This window comes from Galeopterus variegatus, unplaced genomic scaffold (genome assembly GCF_000696425.1).
Source record: "Galeopterus variegatus unplaced genomic scaffold, G_variegatus-3.0.2 Scaffold12784, whole genome shotgun sequence".
Taxonomy (NCBI): Eukaryota; Metazoa; Chordata; class Mammalia; order Dermoptera; family Cynocephalidae; genus Galeopterus; species Galeopterus variegatus.
Window position 1 is genome coordinate 24,291 of NW_007738895.1, and position 11,888 is coordinate 36,178.

The window sequence follows — 11,888 nt, forward strand, 5'->3', positions numbered from 1 at the left end:
CAAGTTCTGAGGATTAGGGTGTGGCCATCTTTGGGGGTCTGTTCTGTTTACCACAGTTACTTTTATCATTTGCTGATTGTTTCCTTACATATGTCTCCACTAGCCAATTGTCAACTTTCTGAGCATAACGTTCTATCCTACCCATTTTTATACATGTTGACCCTAATATGGTTCCTACAGTATAAAATATGTTAAATGCATATTTGATGAAAAAGTGAATGCATAAAGAAATATGCTGCTCAAAAATATACATCTTACTTGGAAGCAGAAATACACTCCATGTAGAAACATTGTTTTATTTATTCAACAAACATTTTGAGTTCTTACCATATGTTAAGAGCTTTTCTAGGCTCTTAGACAAAAGTGAGAGACATCTTTGAAGTTAGATTCTTAGCCATTGGTGAAAGGCAATAATAATTAACAAAATAAATAGCACATTTGCTATATGTAGAAAGGTAATGAATGTTGTAAAAATGGAGTCTAGAAAAAATGAACACATATGTCCACACAAAAACTTGCAAATGAAATTTTACAGCTTCTTTGTTTATAATAGCCAACAAGTGGAAACAATTCAAATGTCCATTAATTAGTAAATAGTTAAGCAAAAATGTGGTATATTTATCTAATGGAGTATTGATGCTATAGATACATTTAAAAGGGAGGAAAAATAGCATGCCTTAAAAGAAAGGGAAAGGTAACCAAAATTACTACGTGTGAGTTTGATAACTATACCGTACACATTTCACAGGAATAAAGTATATATAATTTTAAGGGATATAATCTTGGCTGAAACAAAACAGGTGAATGTATCATCTATCTTTTATTTCTGTTGATCCTCTTCTGATTTACCATAATGTTTTCAGAGAATTATGACAGAGCAGTTAATTGCATTTTTTGAAGATTAGCAAAAATACTTCATTTATTTTAAATTTATTATATTTATTAGCCAAATGAAATAGGGAAGTTTTTAATCTGCATGTATCTGAAGACTACCATTTTTTATGTACTTATTTGCTCATTCTTTGGTGTAGTGTCTGTTCAAATCATTTTACATATATTTTTTTTTTTCTGGTCGTTCACATTGTTATTCAATTATAAGAACTACTTATACTAGTATATTCTGGATATGGTCCTTTACCAGATTAATGTTTTGCAAAAGTTCCCCCTGCACCTTTCTCCCAGTTTGTGCCTTAAATTCCATTTCCTTTTCAATGTTTCACAAAGTGCCCAAGTTTTCAATTTGGATAAAATCCAATTTACATTTTTTTTTTTTTTTTTTTTTTTTTTTTTTTGGGGTTTGGTCTTTCTGTGCCCTACAGTTTTGCCTAACACAGGGTTACTAAGATTTTCTGCTAGGTTTTCTTCTAAACATTTTTAGTTTTAAATTTCACATTTAGGTCTATGATTCATTTTAAACAATTGAAATTTATTGAAATAATTAATTTTATTATTTTTTGTGAGGTGCATAGCACATTGTTTATGCAACGTTGTTTGAAAAGATGACCTCCTCCCATTAAATTATCATAAACGATTTGTATATATATATTCATACACACATTTTAATGGACTCTATCCTTTTTCGTTAATGTGTATGTATATCTTTACATCAATAACATACTGACCTGTTTATTCTAGTTTTATAGTGTGTTGAAATCTAATATGCATATCATTCAACTTGGATTTATTTTTTCAAAATTATTTTGGTTATTCTAGGAGTCACCCATTTGCATAAAAATTTTAGAATCACCAGTAAATTTTAGCAAAAAGGTCTGCTTGAGTTTTGATTGAGAATGTGTTAGATCACTACGGAGATAATTGACATATTTGGCATTGTGATACATAAACTCAGTAAATCTCTCCATATATTTAGGCTTTCTTTAATTTTCCCCAGAAGTGATGCATGCATTTTGTTAAACGTACCTGTAAGTATTTTATGATTTTGATGTTATTGTAGATGTCATTTGATGCTGTTGTAAATGGCATCATCTCCTTTTATATCCACTTCAAGTTCCTCATGACAATTACTACCACGTAGAAAAAAAAACATTTTTATGATGACCTTACATCCTAAAGCCTTATTAAATACACATTTTAGTTCCAACAGCATTTTTCTGGTTTTCTTAATATTTTTGTATAAATCATTCTATCATGTATAAATTTTAAAGAGTTTAATTTTTTCACCAATCTGTATACATTTTATTCATTTGTGCAATGGCTAGGATCTCCAGTAAAAGTTAGAAGTGAAGTGGTTGATATATGATACCACTGTATACATGTCTTGTATATTCTTTGTTATATCTATTAATGAAAACAATATTTTGAAATCTCAAAATTTTTGAGATTTTTCTCATTTCTCTTTTCAGTTTCATTTTTATTTCATGTAAGTTGATGCTCTGTTATTAGATGCATACACATATTTGCCATGTCTCTTTCCTTCACAATTACTAGCTCATTCTTCTGCAGAAGTTGCTCTGTCAGTAGGATCCCAAGTGAAGGTGACATGGAGCCAATTACATCTGTATTAGTTTTCTTTGTTGCTTATGACAGAATACCTAAAACTAGGTATTTTGTAAAGAAATGAAATGTATTTCTTACAATTTTGGAGGCTGAGAATTCCAAGATTAAGGTGCACATTTGGTGAGGATCTTCTTCTTGGTGGAGACTCTGTACAGAGTCCTGTGGCAATGAAGGGTATCACATAAGGAGGGCTGGGCTGCAGCACTTCCTAATGTGTTCACTTCCTTCCTCATCAAGCCACCAGTCTGCACCCATAATAACATATTAAACCATTAGCCCATTACTCCATGCATGAATCAATGCATTAATGAGAGCATAGTCCTCACTATCTGATCACCTCTTAAAAGCCCCACCTTTCAACACTGCCACATTGGGAGTCAGTCTTCCACATGAGCTTTGGAGGGGACAAGCATTCAACCCATATCAACAGCTGATGCAAGATGATATGTAACTCAAAAAGGGAAATAAACTTTAGTTATCATAAGCCATTCACATTTTGTGGCCATTAGTTACTGTAACATAATCTAGTTTATCCTGCAAATTATCAGCCTAATAAATCTTCAGTCTCAGATTCATTAATTGTAAATTTTAAACAATATCTACACATATTCTACAGTATCTATTCCATAACACATTATTTGATAATTTAGTTTATGTACAGATTAAAGAACAATTGTTAATTATGGACATTGCATAAATATAAGCAACTCATACTAACCCATATTTAGTTCTTAAGTTTGGAATTTTAACCTATGCTGTTGAATTTATGGGCATAAATTTAATCTAAAAGACCTTGCAATTTAATAAAGTATAATTTCCACTTAGCAAGTGCTTTAAATTTTTTTTTTCCTTTTTGTCTTTTTTCGTGACCGGTAACAGGATCGCAACCCTCGGTGTCGCGCCTGCACCGCGCTCAACCAGTGAGCAGACCGATCTCTATGTGGGATCCGAACCCTCAGCGGGAGCGCCGCCGCACTCCCAAGCGCCGCACTCTACCGAGTGTGCCACCGGGCCGGCCCACTTTAAACTTTTTAAGCAGCTTTTTCTTCTAAAAATTCTTCCCCTCAAACCTATCATCATTCAATAACAAAAATACACTGGATGATCATGTATTCATTATACACTTTTTTTTTTGTCTCTTTTTTCGTGTCCGGCAACGGGCCGCAACCCTCAGTGTCACGCCCGTACCGGACCGGGACCGGCAACGGGATCGCAACCCTCGGTGTTGCACCCACACCTCGCTCAGCCAGTGAGTGGGAACCGGTCTGTATGTGGGATCCGAACCCTCGGCGGGAGCACCGCCGCACTCCCAAGCAGCGCACTGTAGCAGTGCGCCACCGGGCCGGCCCATTATACACTTTCTGTATACCTACTTATTTATGGAAATTTTCTGTCCCTCTTTAAAAACTGTGCATTCTATATTTAGAATGACTGTTCTGTCCCTTGATATTTTATTCTCCAGCTATAGAGATTTGGCAATCTTACAATGCAAACTAGATTCAAATTATTCTCTTAAAAGATATAAAATTTAATTCACTTTAACATGGCACAGTTTGTAACCTACGAGCTAATATTTTTCTTCCTTTTTTACAAAGACTATTTCTTATACATTTAATCCCAATTTCTCTTTTGGGAAACAAAAATGGTCCTCCTAGCTAAATTACTATATTTGAAACAGTCATGTTTTCTAGCTATAATAACAAGACTCCCTAAAAAATAAAAGAGGCAGAGCATCAAGATGGCAGAATAGTTGGTCCCCAGTCTCACTCTCTCTCCCAATCAATCAGTGTACCACTATTAAAAAGCAAAGACAGCCAAGCTGGGGTCACTAGAGCTCAGGGGAAGATAAGGAGAGACCTACAGAGTTCCTGAAGCCACAATGAGGGAAAAATGGTGCTGCTCTGACCATTTCACGCCCAGGCCATTTCAAGGCTGGCCCTGATGAACACACAGAGCAAGAGCTGGCAAAAACTGCAACCGTACCCTTTGTGTGAAGTTGCTTGGAGATGACAGGGGAGAGGAGGGACTTGGTGGCCCCCAGGCCAACCAGACGACGAAAAGCGTTCCCGTGGACCCATATATGAGCAAGGCGACACAAACAACTGAAAAAGGAGCCACTCAAACGCCGGTGAGTCATCACAAGGGACCAGTACATGGCCCATCTTATGGGAAGTGTTTAGAGTGTAGGGGATGGGGGAGACGGGCCCACTGGGGAAACACAGGGGCACAGCATGGACAGCTGATCTGCCCTCGCATCAGCACAGGACCACTCAGTGGAGACTGGTCAGGAATATAGAACTGCAGGGGGTACAGTTTGCTGAACAGACTCAGGCCCAGACCAGAGTTTGCACACAACCCAGGAATTTTTTCACCAGTGCTAATCACACAATGAAACAGAAGGTGTATCAGACCTCCAAAGACCCAGAAATGCTTGAAAGGTCAAAAATTAAAATCTGAGCATCACAAAAAGCCTTACCCACAGCATCAGCAGCAAAACAGCAATTTAGCTCAAACACAGGGTTCAAATGCTAGTACCCACAGGAAGTTCCCACATTTTTACAAGTAAGCAAAGGACAAAAAATTAGTTCCAGTGCAGAGTTTAAGTGGTGTGGATAGCTAATAACCCAACAAAGAACTGAAAGAAAGCAAAAAAACCCCACAGATCAGAGACCAAGTTATGATATTAACCAGTAAAGGTCTAACACCAGCAAAGAACACCTATAAAACCTAGAAGAAAGCCTGGAAGAACTTTGGCTTCCTGAGCCAGGGTAAGAAGGGTCTGAGGGCCTTAGTCACACCCCCTCCATGTCTGAATCTAGCCCAATGGTGACTGAGCCACTGGAGGAAGCCCCCGGACTCCTAAGCCAAGGTGGGGTGTCTGTGGTCCTAAGCCATACCCCCCCAATGTCCTCATCCAGCCCAGCAATGATCAATCCACTGCCCTAGGCTCTCGAGTTGGGAGGAGGGGCTGTGGGCCTTAGCCATGCCCCACACCCCTCTGCAACCAGGCCAGCAGAGGAACTGGCCATGAGCCAGCCCTGTCCTCTGACCCCCGCTTCTGTCCCCTCTCCGACTGCTCCACAACAACATCTTAGAATGCAAAAAATAATAATTGAATACATAACAAAAAATTAAAAATAAAATTTTATATTAAAAAAAAAAAGAAAAAAAGAAAGAAAGAAAGACGCTCATGTGGCTACTGGTGCCCACAGTACTGCGTTGGACTTGCAGAGGGAGAGAACAGACCTAGGGTTGTGGGTAGGGGGTAGAGGGGGTAGGAGGATGGAGAGAGAAGTTGGGAAGAGGTTGAGTGGGGGACATGGGGAATAATTGCAATTTGTGGTAATGGGCATGCTGCTAGTATTGATCTGATCATCACATCTTGGGCACAGGTGGTGATGGTCAGCTTTGTGCTCCATGAATATGCATAATCAATAACAAAATTATAAGTGATATGAAAAGAAAAAAAAAAAGAAAAGCACTAACGTGGTTGCCTGACAAGAAAAATTTCCACAAGGTGGTAACAAGCATTTGTTTCATCATCCCAGTTCCGTATTTCTATTCCCATCATCTTTTATCATATACATGTCAGTTGCTGACTCATTGTTGTATCTATAAAGAGGAAGAAGAGATGTTTTCATTCCTTGTTTAAATCCATTGAAGGTGTATTTAGGCATTCTTTTGTGTTCTATCTCATCATGCTGTTTGTAATAAAAGCAATTGTATTGGAACTGTAGTATTGACAGAATGCAAAAAAAAAAAAATAACTATGTTCTTTGAAAAATATATTACACAACTTCTTAAGTAGATGTATTTACCACAAGATATCATAGAGCATTTAATATATTAACAAGTTTTGTGGCTGGCCATTGGGGATACAGTATGTAGTATTTTCTGAAATCATTCAACCTTGGTATCATTTTATTTATAGAAAATCTTGCAGAATGTGCACTCCTAAATCTTGATTAATAAATACAGGATTAGCTTAATGACATGGTGGTGGTTTCAAAGGAGACAGTACTTGTTTACATTTGGACAAGTGAAATCCCTTGTCACCTGGGAGCAACATGTTCTTTAACACCGATGGCTCCCTTAGGAGTGAGGTGTGATTGAACCTGACATTTGAGGGACTGCTAAGATTTATATAATATTCTCTGTCTGAACTCTGAAACCACCCAAAAGCTATATCCCTGCAGCTTGCCCTGAATTAAAAATAATTATTTCACCAGTGCTTACATACAATGAAATGGAAGTCACCCCGCTAACTTCAAAAAATATTTACCTCCAATAGTGGTGTTTATTTAATTTCATAGAAGAGTCATATGCTCTTAAATCTTGTTTTAAAATCCTGCCATGACACCAAAGTACCTTGTTAATGGACAAATGTAGTTTACTTAATGTATGCAAACCTGGCTTCTAGTATTTTCCTTTTATTATACACATCAGATAAACCAAAATCCCAACAGTTTATAACTTTTGCTTAAAATACCTCTGGCTTATCAAACAATTGAGATAAATGAGTTTCATTCCCTTTCTTCTGAGCTAGGTGGGTGGATATTTATGATAATGTTCCATGTTTCAGACACAATTCATTGAAGAAGCATAGCCAAGTAAGAACAACAAAAAAAAAGTTTTCTGCCTTTTTTTTTTATTTATCTTTTCCTTGGTTTATAAGGCAATGTAATAATACTGTCTTTGACATTGGAAATTGAAGGTGTCTGATATATAATATTTATGTAATCTCTTTTCTCTCTTTACAAAACCACTGTATAATGGCTTTCTTGAAAGCGAGTGCAACCTCAAAACTTATGTGCATTTGCCAAATTCATTTTTGTTCTGGCCCCTGTTAAAAATGTCCTAGATTGCCTTCTAGCAACTACAAATGTGATTCCCCTTTGCAGTCACATCACCTTCTTTTCCACCCTTCCCAAAGTTGTGTATTTTGCGCTTTGTCAAATCAGAAAACATTAGCAAAGGAAAATTGCTGAACGCCCACAGGAAGTGTCATACTAAATTATGCTATTTTGACCTCTTGCCACCCAGACTAATCTCTTCTGTATGTTACTCAATATTTAAAAAAAAAAAAAAAAAGAAAAGAAAAAAGAAAGGAAAATGTAGAAGAGACTGATTCTTGGTTTACACTAGGCATAAGCTACTAACAGTGAGAATGTGAGAAAAGAATGCTGAGCAGTTACCCATCCGTCATTCTATGTTTAGCGGGTACACTGTGGTGTATTCCACAATGGGTGAAAAGAAATCTCAGATAAGCATCCCATTTTAAAATATCCCTTTTCATTTTGTTCCTTACTTATTTCTTCCTAAAATATCCTTTGCATTATTCAATAGAAAATTTACTATAAAAAATACCTTTTCTAATATATGCCAAGCACTTAACTAGCCATTCTGCCCCATTAATAATATCTCAGCATACAGTTTTACAGAATGGGAAATTAGGACTCAGAAAAGTCGACAACTTCTCTGACATCACCACATAAATCAGGATTAAAATTTTTACATTGAGGATTGTGTTTTTCCCCTTAATAATTATATCTCTTTACAAAAGGAAAAAGGGTAATGTATACAACCCCAGTTCTCTATGACTCATTTGCTAAGAAAAAATATGTCTGCAATGGAAAGCCTTTTTATCAATCTAAAATTACTGAGCCATATATATATGGCCCATTTGACTGTTCTCCTGAGACTGCTAGTTATTTGGTTTCCTGTGTGTGAAACATTTACTGCCTTAAACCTAATTGAATGAAGACTGAAAGAGTTAATCTGTGAAAGAGGCACTGTCAGGAAGCAGTACAATTTCAAGGATTTGGAAACTATGAAGTAAAATCCCAAATTACTGTTTTGTTTGTTTTGATGTAGCTTTATTAAACCTTACACAGAAAAATGAAAGAATCAGAATAGGAAAGTTATCAAAAAGTATTAAAGGTTCAAGCAGGCCATAAATATCATTTGTTCTGACTTTTTATTTTACACATAAGTAAGCTCTTTCTGACAGGCTGAGCAACTTTCATAAGGTCAAGCTGCAAGGTCAAAACATAAGTCCTAACAGAAGAGAGGTGACTTGGTTCCTACCTCACTCCTTTCACACTAAACCCTGTTACTTCCATAGCAAACACGTAAGTTACACAAGTAAGAGGAAAATATTCTGTCCTGAGTTGCAGGTATTTCATGATTTAGAGACTTCCAAGGATAGAATATCCAGACATTGGTAGATCTTTAAATGTCATTTAATAGGATATGAGTATAGTTCTCATAGGACATGCACACTCTATCTTTTAGGCTTTTTTTTTTTCAAGAAATATTAGTATATTTTAGCATTGGGAAACATACAGTGCGGAGACTCTTTATCTTTAATGATAAGACTCCTATAGAACATCTAACTAAAAAAAACTGAGAATTGTAATAGAGTTCAAGATTTATTTTTTACAGTTGAAGAAATAATCATTCCATCTCAAGAATCAATTCACATAGTACAGGTAAGTAAAAATAAATATTAGAGAAAAAAACACCAGCCCCTTAACAATCTCATCCGTATAAATGGCTACACTACAACTGACCTACCAATTTTATCTTTGAACATCTCATTTAAAATATAATTTGGAAGCCACAATAAGTCAAATGTGTCTTAATATTCTATGATTTTATAACTTTAAAACAGTTTGCAAACTTTTGACTCACAACTTAATACGTACTCACTAGATATGTAGTGTGCTGTTTGTTTCATTGTTTGGGCATTTTTTTGCTGAGGCAACAAGTGAAACAATAATGTTGAGAATCTAATATGTACCAGGCCTTGTTCCAGATATTATAGATCAAGTTATAAATTAGACAAAGTCCTTGATGTCAAAGAGCTTACATATTTCTGTGTGTGTATGTATGTAAGCAGAGCGTAAGGTAAGTGAGAGAAAGATAATCAATTCAAACAAGAAAATATACACCTCTGCAAATATAACTGTAATATGTATATGTGTATATCTATATATAGTATATATGCATACATATATATATACACAGACACACATTTATATCAGTTACAGATCAGTCAAGAATGCAGTATCTACTCCAAGTATTTCAAACAGGAAGGGGTTCATAACAAAGATATACTTTCTTTCAAAATGTTAAAAGGCTGAAGAAATAAATATCTGTAAAATTGCTATTAAATCTCTAATTTTCTGGTACATTTTAGAGAACCACAGGTGAGAATCTCAGCAGACTCCATCACCAAATAAGGTAATTTGCAAAAACAATTGTTCCTGCAAAATCTCACATCTGCTGAAACACATTCATCTGCTTGTTGGCGCCAGAATACTAATATCGGTTTTGCTTCTCTTCCTTCTTCCAAATTTTTTGACTCCAAAAAACAAGTACTGAGGTGGCTCAGGGAAAACACTGACTGATATCTATGAGTCATATATGTTCCCCCTGATAATTGAGTCTCTTTTGCAGTGGGTTCCTTTTCCCTGCCAATTCCAAGAGATAGATACGTCCATATCCCTTGGACAGACTTCCTTGTCACTCATTTTCTAGTCTTGTTTTCTTTTCCAGATTCTATGTTTTTTTTCTTTTAATGGTAGGAAGTAAATCTCTTGACCCAGATTCTATCTCTATAAATAAATGGTCAGCCATAGCACATTGATTGGTATAGATACATACCTTTTGCCATCTTTTCTTCCTGGCAGAGCTGATAATGAGATAACCAGCTGACAATCAGGACTCAAATTTCTACCCATTGAGTACTTTTTTTTAACACTATACATCAGTATCACCTCATATTTCTGCAGCAGTCTAATTTTAAGTGGTGTCAGTATTTATGTGTAAATATCTGTAATCAACACTAGACATTTTCTTCCTCAAAGGGGAGGAGAGGTGTGTTGGCTCCAATAAATCCTTTAAACATCCAGAATCATGGACCCTCTGTTATCTTAAATACATGACTTTTAAATTCATTTATTACATAAAATCAGCACATGTGGCAGAAAGGGAAAGCAGATGTTGAAGAGAACATTGTGAAGAAAGAGTCAGACCTGACACATAATAATTAATGTCTATATTCTATGGAGTAGTTTTGTGGCAACATCTAATTCCAAGGAAAGCTGAGAATAGTGATGAAGCTTTGTGATCAGTGAGAAAAGGAAAGTATTTTGGTAAACAGTTCAACATTCTACTCTCCTGGGTACCAATAAATGTTAAGTTCTATCTCCTGCAAATGAATACATTCACTCTTTTCCAAGGGATAAAAGTCAAAGTCATTTAATCATGGAACCCAGTGTAAAGCTAAGAATCCCCACAGAGCAGAGTTACTCTCAATAGTTTTATATATGTCATTTCAAGATCTAATAACCAATGAGGAATGAAAAACAACAACAAAAAGAATTCAAAAAAATTTGACTTTGTTTCTGAAATTTAAAAATAAATGTATATATGAAAACTCTACTTAAAATACTTATTCAAAAAGGTAAACAGAAATTACAAAAATCTAAATTAATTTGATGATAATAAACTGGAATCTATGGGATGCAATTAAAGTAACAACCACAGGAAAATTCATAGCTTTAATTCCTATAAATAAAAACAACTGAATTAAATAACAATCATGAAAGCCAGAGAAACACAAAATAAATCAGAACAAAATATAAAATGAAAATATATTAGACATCAATGAGACACAATGAGATATTGTAAAAATAATAAATGTATATAATATGTGCTTTTCAAAAATATAAACAAATCATTAATTCTTAATTAAGAAAACACTATAAAATAATATTATTTAAAATAAAAAATGAAGACAGAAGGCAACTCTCGCATATTTTAAAAATGATTATAAATTGTTTTGCACTTTTACAAGTAAATCTGAAAACCAGGATAAACTGCATAATCTCTTAAGAAATTATAACTTGCCAACATTTTATCTTAGTGATAGTAAATTTAAACATACAAATATCTATAGAAAAAAAAAAAGTTATCAAAAACAACTTCATTTTGAAGAAATAGTCCCAAGCATTTTCACACAGAGACTCTGCCAAATTTTTAAAAATCTGATAATCAGTGTCCAACTTAAATTTCTTCAGAACATACAAAAGGGAATAGTATCTAAATGCTTTTTTTAAAAATAAAAATGCAATAACATGAATACCCAACCTTACAAGAAAATAATCCCTCCATAAAATTATAGACCAATCCCACATATTAGAATTTATATAGATACATAAAAAACGACCTAAATAATATATTAGGAAATAAGATTGAATATTAAATCAAAACCAATGGATTATGATGAAGTGGGTTTATTCCAAAAATGCAAAGATGACTTAGAATTGGTGAAATTATTAATATAGGTCACAATATTAATATAT